Genomic DNA, 15,029 nt, shown 5'->3' on the forward strand with positions numbered 1-15,029 from the left:
GCCGCAACAATCCTTTCAACGCGGTGGCGGCCGTGGAAACCGCCGTGGCGGCGGTCGGGGACAACGGCGGGGTCAGACCACACCTCCCCCCGCAGCATCTGCCTCAAAATCCTCCTAGTCCGTGCTTTCGGCCCCATGTGACGCCAGTGGGTGGCAGGGTTCGCCATCACCACGCTCACTGGCGCACGATCACTTCGGACAGGTGGGTGCTGCAAATTGTCCGAAGGGGCTACTCCCTCCCCTTCGAGACCTCTCCTCCAGCCATGCCACCGCAGAACCACCGTGTGTCGGGGGACCACTTGACACTTCTGCAGGAGGAAGTTACGGCCCTCTTGGCCAAGGGGGCCATCGAGCGCGTTCCTGGGCCAGAAGTAGGGCGTGGTTGTTATTCCCACTACTTTCTGGTGCCCAAGAAGGACAAGGGGGGCTACGTCCTATCTTGGATCTAAGGAACGTCAACGGCTTCCTCCGGAAGGAGAAGTTCAAGATGTTGACGTTAGCTCAGGTCTTGGCTGCTCTAGACCCACAAGACTGGATGGTAGCGTTGGACTTGCAGGACGCCTATTTTCACATCCCCGTCCTGCCGGCCCACCGGCGTTACCTGCGGTTCACGGTAGGCCTGGAGCACTTTCAGTTTATCGTGCTTCCCTTCGGCCTTACCAGCGCCCCACGGGTGTTCACAAAGGTGATGGCGGTGGTCGCAGCCCATCTGCACAGGTTAGGGGTTTCAGTCTTCCCCTACCTAGACGACTGGTTGTTGAAGGCGGGCTCGCCCCAGACAGTCGTCCACCACCTTCAGATGACGGCAGACCTCTTGCACGACCTGGGGTTCTCCATCAATGTGCCGAAATCACACCTGTGTCCCTCTCAAAAGCTCCTTTTCATCGGAGCGGTTCTGGACTCGGCGCAGTTTCGGGTTTATCCTCCGGAACGGCTGGTTCGGGATATTCAGGCTTTGATTCCCATCTTTCAGCCGTTATCCCGGGTTTCGGTCAGGTTGACGCTGCGGCTGCTGGGACTGATGGCTTCCTGCATCCTTCTGGTGCATCACGCCCGGTGGCGGATGCGGGCTCTGCAGTGGGACCTGAAGTTTCAGTGGGCCCAGCATCAGGGCAACTTGTCCGACCACGTCTTGATCTCGGAGGGCACTGCGAGACAACTGCAGTGGTGGCTTACGGACCGCGATTGGGTCAGGGGCAAGTCCCTCTCCCTTCCCCAACCGGAGCACGTTGTCGTGACGGACGCGTCCCTCCAGGGCTGGGGTGGCCACTTGGGAGAGGCAGAGATCAGAGGCATCTGGTCTCCGGCGGAGTCCCGGCTCCATATCAACCTGTTGGAGCTGCGGGCGATTCGTCTGGCACTGAAGGCATTCCTCCCCTTTGTCAACGGGAGTGTAGTGCAGGTGTTCACCGACAACACCACCGCCATGTGGTACTGCAACAAACAGGGCGGAGTGGGGTCGTGGACCCTTTGCCAGGAGGCTCTGCGCCTCTGGCAATGGCTGGAACGTCAGGGCGTGACTCTGACGGTTCAACACCTGGCAGGTTCTCTGAACGCCAGGGCGGACGAACTCAGCCGTCGGTGCTCGATGGATCACGAATGGCGTCTGAACTCGGACGTGGCGCAAGGCATCTTTCTGCAATGGGGAGAGCCTTGGTTAGATCTATTCGCCACAGAAGAGAACGCGCAATGTCATCAGTTCTGCGCGTTGGAGTTTCCAAGACGGCACTCGCACGGCGACGCCTTTCGGCGCGAGTGGAGTTGCGGTCTGTTATACGCCTTTCCGCCTATACCACTTCTGCCCAGAGTGCTGAAGAAGATCAGGCGCGACCGGGCCAAAGTTATCCTTGTGGCTCCGGACTGGGCTCGAAGATACTGGTATCCCGAGCTACTCAGCATGTCAGTCGGTCCCCCGATCCGCCTGCCCCTTCAGGAGGACCTTCTGTCGCAGCAGCAGGGGACGGTCCTCCACCCGAACCTGTCCAGTCTCCACCTCCATGCTTGGAGATTGAGCGGCGGCAGTTGAGGCCATTTGACTTGCCTCCTGAAGTCTGTGATGTTATTCTGGCAGCCAGGCGTCCCTCCACTAAGTCGGTATACGCCTGTCGGTGGAACAGATTTGTGGCATGGTGCACAGCAAAGGCTGTGGATCCTCTCTCTGCCCCTCTTTCGGAGGTTCTTCTGTTTCTTCTTTCTCTTGCCCAGCAGGGCTCTGCTCTGGGCACTATCAAGGGCTACCTTTCTGCCCTTTCAGCCTTTTTGAGGCTTCCTGATCAGCCTTCTTTGTTCAAATCCCCGATTGTAACTCAGTTCTTAAAAGGCATCACTCACATGTTTCCACCTGTTCCGTTTGTGATGCCTCAGTGGGATTTGAACCTGGTTCTGACCTTCCTGATGTGTGCTCCCTTTGAGCCCCTTCATTCTTGTCCTCTCCGTCTCCTGACTTTAAAGACGGCTTTCCTGGTTGCCATCACCTCTGCCAGGAGAGTGAGTGAGCTCCAGGCTCTTTCTGTCCAACCTCCTTTCCTGTCCATTCATCCTGATAAGGTGGTTCTGAGGACTAGACCTTCTTTCCTGCCCAAGGTTGTTTCGGCCTTTCACATCGGGCAGTCCATCACCCTCCCTTCCTTCTTCCCGCCTCCGCATCCTTCAAAGGATGAAGAGCGGCTCCACCGTCTGGACCCAAAACGTGCGCTTTCATTCCACATGGATCGCACACGCCAGTTCCGGGTGGATGACCAACTGTTTGTTGGCTACGTGGGTGCGAAGAAGGGACGGGCGGTTTGTAAACGAACCATCTCTCGATGGGTCGTCCTCTGCATCAAAGCGTGCTACTCTTTGGCTCGGAAGGAGCCTCCTGTTGGGCTGAGGGCCCATTCCACTCGGGCCACGGCGGCTACTACTGCCCTGGGCCGGGGAGTCCCCTTGCAGGACATTTGCCAAGCGGCTACGTGGGCCTCGCTGCACACATTTGCGAGGCACTACTGCCTGGACAGTCAAGTCCGGAGGGATGGCTTCTTTGGCCGTTCTGTCCTCCAGGACTTTCTGGTGTAGTATTGTATTGGTTCGCAGACCCACCACCGGGGTTGGTATTGCTGGGGTATGTATTCTAAGGTAAGGAATCTAACACTAACGTGTTTCTTTCAGATGAACAAGTTACTTACCTTCGGTAACGATATATCTGTAAGAAACATTAGTTAGTGTTAGATTCCTTACCGAACCCACCCATCCTCCCCGTTCTGCGAACTGATACCTAGGGTTAAGGTCATCCCTTTCAGGGCCCTAGTTTTACATGGCACCAGTGTTGGTTCTCTCATGGCTCTGCGTCTCCTGGCGCGGAAATGCTGTGTGCAAAGAACTGACGTCAGCGCGCGGAGGCGGCCTCTATATACTCCAGTGACGTCATCACGGCGCACGACGCCAACGATGGACGCGGAGCCGCAGGGGACGCCTGCAGACGACGCCTACCGACGCGCAGGGGTACTGCTACGCAAAAGTTTCCAGATCCAGACTGACGCCTGGGGATAGTCTAAGGTAAGGAATCTAACACTAACTAATGTTTCTTACAGATATATCGTTACCAAAGGTAAGTAACTTGTTCGATAGTACCATCTCCCTCATTTATAAAAAGCTCATCAATGACAGCTCGGATCTTCTTGTACAGCTTCGTGGAGCCTGGACTGGTGACGGGCTGGAGCTGTATGACAAAGATTGGCAGGCCGCGATATCATCCCCTAAGGAAGTTGCGATTCCGGCGCGTCTCCGGCTGGTGCAATTGAAGATTTTACACCGCGTGTATGTCACTGGTCCACGCCTGATGCGCATGGGTTACTCTATGGATGGGTTGTGTAGGCGCGGCTGTGGTATGCTTGCTACTTTTCTTCATATTTTGTGGGAATGTCCGGACGTGGTGGTGTATTGGAAACGAGTGCATGAGGTTATGGAAGAGGTTACGGGTGTTTCGTTATTGCCTGAGGCCAGAAGGTGCCTGTTGAACGTGTGGAAGCCGAACGATTATAGTGTAGCGCAGACTCAATGGGCCACCCTTGGCAACATGATTGCGAAAAGAGACATAGCCCAGCTGTGGGGGTCTCAAAGGGCACCTCTGGTTTCCACCTGGGAGGAAAACATGGATTGGTGCATGTTCGGAGAAAAAACTGTATACATCGCCCGTTGAAGACTTAAGAAATGGGGGAGGATATGGGGTCAATGGAACTCATATCGTGGAGAGATTTGCATCCCCCCTTTTGTAGAAACCAATGATATTCCTCTGTCCCCATGACCGATCAATCAATCAATCATCAAATTTATATAGCGCACTACTTACCCAGAGGGTCTCAAGGCGCTGGGGGGGGGGGTCTGTTACTGCTCGAACAGCCAGATCTTGAGTTGCTTCCTGAAGGCGAGGTGGTCCTGGGTCAGGCGAAGGTGGGTGGGGAGGGAGTTCCAAGTCTTGGCGGCGAGGTAGGAGAAGGACCGTCCCCCTGTGGTGGTTCTACGGATGCGGGGGACGGCGGCGAGGGCGTGGCTGGTCGAGCGGAGCTGGCGTTTGGGAGCGTAGAAGTTGAGGCGGCTGTTGAGGTATCCTGGGCCCTGGCTGTGTAGGGCTTTGTGTGCGTGGGTGAGGAGACGGAAGGTGATTCTTTTGTTGACCGGGAGCCAGTGCAGATCTCTCAGGTGTCCGGAGATGTGGCTGCGACGGGGGATGTCCAGGATGAGTCGTGCTGAGGCGTTTTGGATCCGCTGGAGTCTCTTCTGGAGTTTGGCGGTGGTTCCGGCGTAGAGGGTGTTGCCGTAGTCCAGACGGCTGGTGACGAGGGCCTGGGTGACCGTCTTCCTGGTCTCGGTGGGGATCCACCGATGACCGGACATCCCATACGCCTATATCCTATTGTACTTTACTTGCTTGTTCGCTCCTGACCCCTCCATTCCCTCCTCGTGTTGTCATATCCTTTTTACATCTGCCTTTAACTGGGTCACTCCCCCTGCTATCTGAGACAGCCACGTACATTATAAATGTCACCTCGGAATTTTGTTGTTATGTTTAGTTTTTTCTTATAAAAAATATAAAATGTGAAACCTTTCATTTATCCTCCCATCATCAAAAGAACGCCTCATGGGCATACTGTATCGCTGCCGAACCCCCGAGTTGTCGGCTGATGAGCTGTGTATTTTTTGATTTCGATATCCACTGCTACTGGCCGGCCCCTGTGGTTGTAGGTCTGTATTTGTATTACTTTGTTGCAATAAAGGTTTTAAAAAAAAAAAAAGAGGGGAAAAAAAAGAAGAGCTTTGGCTCCTGTTTTACAAATTAATTTATTACCCCTACACGGTTTTAGTATGGTTTTTAACCTTTCCTTGTGTAAAAGCATTGATTATTTCCACCTGTATTTTATTCCAACTGTTTATGCTATGGCGACTGGATGTAAAATTGTTCTAATGTTTCTCGATCTGTGTTAATTTTATATGTTTTATTCATTTCTGTGATGATTTTATGGTCAATGTACCGAAATAAAGCTTTTCAAACTTCTGACGCAAAGTACTGAGTCCGACCTTCATTCATTATTTTGAGCTACGCTGGATTGATGAGGTATACTTGAATATGTTTATCCTGAAAAGGTTTAATCAGTTGTCTCAGCCTCCAACGCCTCTCCACTGTTACGTGGCAATAATCTGGCCTGACAAAAAAAGTGACTCCCTCGCTAGACCTTCTTGCCTCCGGTCTGGCCTTTTCAGCTATGGCCCGTCGAAGAATGAAATTGCCCAGAAAAATTAGAATTGCCCTTGGTTTATCACCTCTCCCTGCACCAGATCGAATTTTAAACGGAGTGCGGTGGGCCCTCTGAATTTCCGCCGACCAGTTCCATTCGGAGAGCTCTCGAAAAGCCACTTTGAATAGATTTGTCATGTAACCCCTGACATCTGACCCCTTCTGGTATCCCAAGCAACCATAGATTATTCCGTCTAAGCCTGTTTTCCATGTCCTCCAGTTTCCACTGGATGTCGATGACCTGGGTGCTTTGAGACTCCACTTTAGTGGTGGCTGCGGCGGCCTCCAATTCTGTTGCGACGATCCTTTCTTCTAGGTTTGACACCCTATCTCCTACGTTGGCATATGCATTGGACAACTTTCTGACCACGCCTTGCATCTTCCTCATTGCTGCTTGCTATTTACGACAGTCCTGGCGTGCTTCCTCTCGATGGGTAAGAATTGTCTGATGGATAACATCTAGAAGTGGAGGATAGGTTACCGGGGTTTCTACATTCGGGCCCCCCTGGAGTGGCATGGCTGAGTGATCCCAAATTAAATCGCGCACAGGCTGCTCCTGGACGTTTGGTTGGGTGTTAGGTCTTTTAGCTGTACTAGGGGGGGTCCTGTTCAAGATCGCTTTCAGACTCAAAGTTACTCTCCCCCTGAGCGGAGCTCCAGTCATCTTCCAACCACTCCGCCTCTTTTGAGACAGAGTAGAAGCATTCACTGCTTTCTTTCTCTTTACCATCAATTAGGGCCATGGGAGGACACAGCCCTCCAGCCCCTTCTTCCCCCGACGTACCACCATCGCCTGCTTGCACCGGGAACGGCGCTGCCCGACCGCCCTGCGCCTCATTCTCTCCCTGTGGAATACTAGTGTCATTGCCCTGGGCCAGCCCCTCAACCACTGTTGCTTTGGTACTGTTAGGTGCTCTGTCCCACATACGAAGGTGATCAGTGCTAGTGTCCCCCATTTTACCATCAATAGACACCTCCTCTACCTCTGTTGTCGGATTTTTGCCCTGCCAGTTGTTTTGATTGACAGTATCCTTTGGCTTAGGGGTGCACGCCCCATCCATACCTGACACTTGTGCTCCTACTACCTTGATCTCCTGTGGGCCAGGTGCAGGGGCAGCTGCCTCCTCCATGCTACCATCCTTACGGATCTGCTCCTTGCCACTTCGTGAAAACATCTCCGGAATTGATGCGGTTGTCTGCTGCGTTTTCGCCACGGTGTGCTTCCCTTTCCTTGGCGGTTCCACCGGGGGCGTACGCAACTTGCATGGGGACTCGTCCCTCCCTGGTTCCTGCCCAGGTTGCTCTGTTATCTGAGCTTTCCTCCTGGCAGCCTCCGCTGCTGATTTTGCCGACACTCTAGCCACTGCCTTGGGAGCCATTCCGTCTGTGTTCTGCTCTCTCTGATTACTCCGCTTGCTCCGCTCGTTTCGCCTGCCTCCTCCGCCACGCCCACAACGCTGATGCCGGATCCACAGAGACAGGACACCGCTCAACGCAGCCGAGCCTGGACCCTGCCGAACCTGCTGTTTTCGCGATTACCGTCCCGCTTGGCCAGTGAGTGATAAACGGCATTAGGCTTTCTTCTTTTTTTGCTCACTACCGCTCATAGCAAGCCGACGCCAGTGCTGGGGCTCAAACAAACTGTGTCCATTCCGCTGATACTGCTGAGCGACCACTACGCGGCGGCCATCTTGCCTCAGTTAGCAGTGTCTTTTGATGTAGGGCTCTTGTCTGTACTTACCCAAGGTATTGGGACAAGCAGTGACATTGGCAGTATCACAGACTAGAGTTGCTACTGTAGGGGACCTGGTTAGGCCGGAGTCCACCTCAGTTCCCCAAGAAAACCCAACCAAATTTTTGGGGGTACTCCCACCACCAGGGGGGTTACTACTAGTAGTAACAGGAGGCGTTGGAGTATTACTTGGAGAAATATGTTCCTTATTGCTGGCTTTTGGGCAACTGCTGTCAGTTTTCAAGTGGCCAGGTTTCTTACAAACATGGCAATAAGGTTTCTTGATAGGAGAGGAAGGAGTTTGGGACCCACCCATTCAGAAAAATGTTTGGGACAATTTATGGATTTATCTTTAGATTTATCCCCACCTTTCTCTTGGGACTTGGTAGAATCTTTCTTCTGGTCACCACCTTGATTCTTAGGCCTCACCCTGGTTCTGACCCATTTGTCTGCCTTCTTTCCCCATTCTTGGGGAGAGGTCAGATCAGAGTCCACCAGGTACTGGTGTTAAAGCTGTTTTTGACAATTATTAAGGATCTGCTTCCTCGTAATCAAATTGTACAATCCTGTAAAATCACACACTTTACTGCCTAGTAACCAGCCCTCCAGAGCCTTGGTAGCACCATCAACAAAGTCAACCCAGCTCTGTGTCTGTGCCTTTTGGGTGTGTCTGAACTGTACCCTATACTGCTCAGTGGTTAGGCCAAACCCATCTATAAGTGCACTCTTCAGGACTTTGTAATTATCATCATTCTCTTCTCTGACAGCGAGGAGCTTGTCCCTACCTTTGTCTGCTAAGGAGAGCCACAAGATTGCTGCCCACAGCCCCTGGGGTACCTTCTGTACTTTGCAGGCCCTCTCCAGTGCAGTTATCCATTTGTGAATGTCATCCCCACTCTTGTAGGGAGGGGCAATCATGCTTAAGTTTTTATGGTCATAAGACCCATCCCTACCTCTAGGGACATTGCTGCCACAATGGGACTTTAGTCCCATCTTTTTCCTTTGTCTTTCAAGGTATAGGAACTCCTTTTCTAAGGCTACATTCTGTTTTCTTATCTCCAGCTGGGCTTTTTCAAACTCCTGCAGTTTCTCTCTCCTCTCCTGGGAGGTGACCCTCCTATGAGAGGAAACAGAAGTTCCTACTGATGAATCAGAATGATCAGATTCCACTGAAGGTGATCTGGATCTTCTGGGCCCACCACCAACTCCTCCTGGGGGGGAGGGGGGGGGGGGGGGGACAAAGAGAAGGCCCTGCTGGCCATCTTTATCTCCAGTTTGAGCTGGGTTCTCCAGGTCTAGGTCATTGTCACCTGCCTGGTCAACTTCAGAGTCTGAGTCCTGTGGATTGGTACCACTGGCCTCTTCTCCTTCAGTTAAGTCCACCCCACTGCATACCCTTTCAGGCTCTGAAGCCTTTCTCTGGTCATCAAGCATTAACACCTTCCCCAGGCTCCTATATTTTTTCCGTACACTGCTGATCTGGCTCCCACCGAGAATCTTTAAGGAACTGAGGTCGCTGATAGGGAGTTTCATCTGGGGCAGCGGTAGACGACGAATAGCCCTGGCAACGCTGATGAGGCCCAGATTGGAAGGTGGCCTGGCAATGCCGGACTTTGAACTCTATTATCTGGCGGCCCAAATGCAGGTTTTAACGCAAAATATAGCACGGGAATATCGGGGCCCGGAACAGGGCTTGGGGAAAAGGAATCCCACGTCATGTGCAGGCCTATATAGTTCTGCAGCAAAAGCTCGACCTGCGGGACTTGACAGGGGAGAACGGACCCTGAGACTTTGCTGGAACAGGACGCAACGAAAGGCAGGGACTCCTCGCCCGTATGCACCGGAGATCCCGCTGGGCATGCTGACAGCACTGCCGCATGGTGGGGATTGGACCCCGCTGGCGAATTGGGAGCAGATGGGTGTCCAGGTGGTGGGAGACCTGTATGTGAACCAGGAGCTGGTGCCCTTCCCAATGCTGCAAGAAATGTACGGGCTCCCAGAGGGGGACTTCTTGCTTCATGCTGCGGTCACCACCACAATCCAAAAGCACTGGAAAACGGGGAAAATGGAACCGGTGGTGACCCTTGCTTGCCAGTATACTGTGATGGCGGCAGGTACAGTTAAGGCGGTGACCTGCCTCCATTCCCGGCTGCTCCGGGAGGGCATGCGTCCCTTAGATGCTCTTAAAGCGAAATGGGAAGACAGCATAGGTCGGCAAATACCGGATACCTCTTGGAAACAAATCCTTAAACGGGCATGGAAGGGCACTAGAAACGCTTGTTTCCAACTAATCCAGTACTTTGTGTTGCATAGGGTCTATTTAACACCGGGGAGGATCCGGAGATACCTCCAGGTCCGGGACGCGGCGTGCCCAAGATGTCGGGAAGAGGATGTTGAGCTAGAACACATGCTATGGCATTGCCCACGCATGGAGGGCTACTAGGAGGAAGTAGGGGAGCTGTTGAACGCGGTCACAGACATACAATTAGATTATGACATGGCCGCCTGCTTGCTGCACTGGTTTCCACACACGGCCAAGACCAAGGTAACTAGCAAATTAATTGATTTAGGGCTTTTGCTGGCAAAACGCGAAATTACCTGGCATTGGAAAGCGACAGAGGGTCCGTCGTTTGGACAGTGGAGGAGAGAATTCTGCAAATGGCCAAGTTGCGAAAGTGCGGTGAGGCTCAGGCAGGCCACCCGCTCAGGTAATGACAAAGCGCTGGAGGTAGCTCGGTCATGGGAGGCCTTGGTCCAATCTTTGAAGGACCAACAGTTGACAGAAGAGGAGGAGTAGATTTCACATCCATGTGATCACCACATATAACACGTAATTTTGCTAGCCCATTGATAACTTCGTTGAGACACGTTAAACGACCCTGTAAGCGCCCACACCATCATTTCAGTGAGGGGGGGGTACTGAGAGGTAGGGGGGAGCTGAATGGAATAGCAAGGTAGATAATTCAGTGTTAGCTCCCAGGGGTAGTTCTAGTTTCTCTGTTGGGATATTGGGAGTAAAAGAAAAGCGGATGCAAGAATCCTTTGTTGGCCGGACATGGTTATGGTAATATGTAGTACACACGCACATTGCAATTCTGATTCTTACCGCCCGACCCCCGGGTTGTGGGCTAAATGGCTGTGTAATCCGAATTTCATTGTCTCATCGATAACAAACAATGATTATACAGTTGTTGACCGGCGTCAATGTGTAAAAGAACATCTGCAATAAAAATATATTTTCCCCAAAAAAATCAAGCATTAACACCTCTCTGAGATGTTGAGTGGTTGCATTCTTTGGTGTCTTTAGTTTCCTCATAGTACACAGAGCCCATAATTCAGAAAAAGGGAATGTGTCATACTTGGATGTCTGTAACATACTGACATCTGGCAGGGACACACTAGGTCCTGCTCCTAAAGACATAACTAGTGAGGTGAGGTGTATGCACTACCTACTGTAGTTGGGTACGTTCTGGACTCTCTTGAGTTGTAGAAAGGGTGTGGTTAAGCCCTTGACGCACAACTCTAAGTTCAGTGGAACTTACTGTTTTTAAGGTTGTATTATAAGTACCTCGGGACTCTTTAGTGGTTTTCAAATGATCACACACTTGAGATTATTTTTTAAAACCATGGCAAGCTGGAATCCCACACGCTGCACACCAATGTCAGAAATTGGCCAGGCATATGCTGTCCACTATTCTACTGGGCACCTTGCACCAGTCCAAACAACCCCTTATTGATGGTAGGTTAAAGACAACCTTATAGAAAGCTATCCTAGTGGTAGCTGTGGAGAGCAGCCTTCAGGCTCAATCTTGAAGGAATGTAAAGCAGCTTGTTTTACCAGTCATGTAATGACCAAATGAAAGGAGAACCATACCAGGTATGTATATAAAATATATGTATTTATTCTAAATACACTCCTCTAGTGTCTTTGAGGCTAGAGGCAAAAGTACATAACATAAACTTATTTAGCACACAGTAAATTAGCGCAATATATGATTAGCCATAGGGCGTCACAAACCATATACTAAGAAAGTGGTATAAGAACCACAATTGACATAGATACAAGGCCTAGAACCTTTAGTACCGCTGGGGCCACCAGGAACCACCCAAGGTAGTGACAAAGGGGACCCATGGGGGACGCATGCAGTGTCTAAAGACAGCCACGAATCGCCATTAACTTCGGAGTGGACTAGGAACAAACCCCTTCAGAACTAGACAGTTCGAGAGTCAAGACCCATGGGAGCACCAGAGTACTTGTTACCTCACCCAGGGAAGCAGGATGCATAGGTGTCTTTTCGTGTCTGGTTTCGTTGTCGTTTCCTATGGCGAGCTGCGAAGAAGTGCTGCAGGCGACCAAATGGAAAGTGTCCGGGTGGATCGGAGATCTGAAGAACTTGTAAGCAGAGGGGACAGAGTCTGGGTCACTAGCCAGTGACCAGGAAGCGGAGGAGAAGATGCCAACCAATGTCGGAGGATTTCAGGTGAAGAAGGTGAAGCTTGACTCTTCAACCACGAGGACCAGGAGGCGTCGACGACAACCAGGAGCTGGATTCGAGCTGTCCCATGAAGGATGTCGAGTGCTGCAGTGTCAGTTTCCGGATTGGACCCAACAAGCCTTGGCAACAGCAACCCACGCAGAAAGCAAAGATTGGCTTAGGTGCCGACCAGCAAGGTCTGAGGAACTCACCCTTTGGAGGGAAGTCTGGGCACGTCTGGAGCAACCAGGAAAGCCCAAGAAACAGAGGAGTTGCCTTCGTGGGGACCCACCAGTCTACGGACCAGGGATCGCGAAGGAGCCTCGAGCGGAAATGCTAGAAGCGGGCCCACGGAACATTCGTTGAGTGTAGGCCCACAATCTTCGGTGCAGATGGTGCTTGGGACTTGGACTACAAGTAGCCCAATGCACAACTTCGGGAAAGCTCGGGCAGTCTATGCACTTGCAATTGTGCACGGTGTCCAGGAGTTCCGGCTCCACGTCTCTCGTGATGGCTACAGGTCTCCGCTTTGCTGTGATCTCGTGTCGGCCTCGGAGATGTCTGGAAGTCCGTGTCCTGTGTCGAAAAACCTTCTGGTTCCGGCAGGAGCCTCGGAAATGCAGACCGGCAAGATGCTTCTTTGGTGCTTGTTTGAATAGGGGAGTCACTCCTTGACCCCAAGGGAGATTCTTCTGTCTTCTAGTCAAAATAGAATGTCGAAGGTCCAGGATATATGTTGCAGAGTTTCGTCCAGGGTCATCTAAAGTCCTAAGGACAGGGTTTCTATACTTATACTAAATTTAGGGATTGAACTTACTCTAGGGTCCCACCTATGGGAGGACCCATGGTGTGGGTGGTTACACCCCTTTCCCCTTTGTCCAGTTTCGCGCCAGAGCAGGGGCTGAGTGCCCCTGCAACCAGTTTGAACAGGGATATGCACAGGGACACCAAGTGTGCCCCCAGCACTGTCTGAAAAGCATTCTCTGAATGCACCCACCTAGCCCCAATGCACTAAAGCCTGTCTGGGAGGTGGTTACACCTCCCTGTGACAGGAAATCTTTTGTCCAAGCCTCCCCTGCTGGAATTTCGTCCAGCAGTAGGAGGCCAAACTTGTGTCTGTGGCTGTGGCATCCATTTTGTGATGCCAGGGCTCTTTAAAACTATTACCAGTTAAGTAAGTGTGTACATGTCTTCTCCCTCTAGAAGGGTGGAATTGTACACCCGTCGCCAGAACTGGGGGGAGGGGGGGGGGGGGGGGAAGTAGGATTCCAAAGTGTTTGTTACCAAACAAGCCATTCCAAAGTTAGCATTAACCGCGAGGTTATAATGCATTTAAGAGTATATGGTCTGGCTGCCACACAGAACAGCTACAGAGAAGTGATTCCGAAAGCTGCAGAGGGGTCCTGCTCATGCATGGGCACCCTCACTTACAAAACCAAGCACTCTGCCTTCAGGATTGTTAAGGCCTGCCATAGGAGTGACTTGTAGGTTTATATGTGTCAGTGATATAAGGTAGATATAGGTAACCTATATCTGTAAGGGGTGCATGCACCACCTTACCCAGGCTGAAGTAGCAGACCTGTGGTGCCATTTTGGAAGGCTTCCCAGGGGTGGCATAATACATTGGTCAGCCCCTGGTAGGCCTCTGGGGTACCTATGCCCTTAGAACTGTATACTAGGGACTCACAAGGGTAACCCAGTAACCAATCTGGAGTGTACCTAATGTACATGGAATTAATTTAGAGAGGAAATCAGATAGGCTGGGGCCCTGCATAGCAGGATCCCAGTAAAACCAAGCCAAAAACCATCAAAACGCCAGGAAAAAAGTGAGGGCAACCATGTAGTCAGATTCCACCTTCCTACAGGCTCTGTCAAATAATTGGTGGCAGTGCCCACTCTAATGTTCCGTATTAACCAATAATGGTAATTTTGGGGTGTGTTGGAGGTATATCCAGAGTGCTGCCTTCATGTGCCCCATCGTGAACACATGGATACTGACCTGTGTGCCAGATATTTGCAAGGACCCATCCATGCACTAGCAGTTCTCTAATGAGAGTTTGCATGTGTTGTCTGTGCCCAGAATAATCCTGGTCATAAAGGAGCAAAGCTGGAGGCCAGCAAAGCAATACAATGGAAGAAGGTAGATTGGAGTCAGTGGGGAGGCTGGTGGGAATTAATGAGCAGAAATTATGAAAGCGAGGCTGGCAAGGAGAATGTATGTAGCGCGGAGAAGTAAACAGGAGGCTATCTCCAAGCCTGTTCCAATGGAAGGGTCTTCCCTGCAGTGTTTTGTAGAGTTCAGACTAAATTTGGCAGCCATGGAAGGCAGATGACACGCGCCAGGCCTCTAAGGCAGCTTGACAAACAAGGCAAGGAGCACTTGTACTCAATGTTTTCAGCTTGATCACAGTGTTCCTCCCAGAGGTTTCTCTTGAGCCAGGCTAAAGCTGGTTGAAGGAAGGAGTGAAATAAGAAACAAGCACAGCAAGAAGGAAGCAGCACTTAAAATCCCGCCTCCTATTGTCATGGGGTGACCATATCAAGGGTCAGCCTGTCGGACGAGGTGGCAGGTTCCTAGAATAATGTTCTGAGCTACGTTATAGATCCGGGCGAGGAGAGTATTAGACCGAAGCCCTGGAAAAACAGCTGCTTTAGGTAGTGCCTGCTTGCCCTCACCACTGCCTCACAGACTCACACTGCGCATGAGTGATTTGGGCAGAATTGAAGTCATCCACCTCACATGTGCAGCGTGTGTTGGTACACGGCCATGCTGCACTGCTACTGGATAGTATAAATGCTGCAGCCTCAGACCAGTCTTTCAATCTATTTCTCCGTCCTCTGAGACTGGTGGTGCTCCGCCCCAATAACCCTCATGCAGGAACCACCCCTGCTTGTACTAAAAGCACAAGTTTCCTTGGAATAAACTATTTCACTCACATTCCAAGTGCCCCTTTCTCTAGTTCAAAAGCACTGCATTTGGGGGTGCTACTGATACAGCGGTATTTCTCGGGTGCAATATTACCCCAACATTCTGACTTTCCCCACTCCGACT

General features: G+C 51.5%; 1 protein-coding gene across 1 annotated transcript in view; it reads left to right on the forward strand.

The window, feature by feature from the left end:
- The window catches only part of PTPN23 (protein tyrosine phosphatase non-receptor type 23), a 599,643-nt gene that overhangs the window by 390,477 nt on the left and 194,137 nt on the right, over nucleotides 1-15,029 (forward strand). The gene's annotated exons all lie outside the window — the stretch shown is intronic.

This window comes from Lissotriton vulgaris, chromosome 10 (genome assembly GCF_964263255.1).
Source record: "Lissotriton vulgaris chromosome 10, aLisVul1.2, whole genome shotgun sequence".
Classification (NCBI taxonomy): Eukaryota; Metazoa; Chordata; class Amphibia; order Caudata; family Salamandridae; genus Lissotriton; species Lissotriton vulgaris.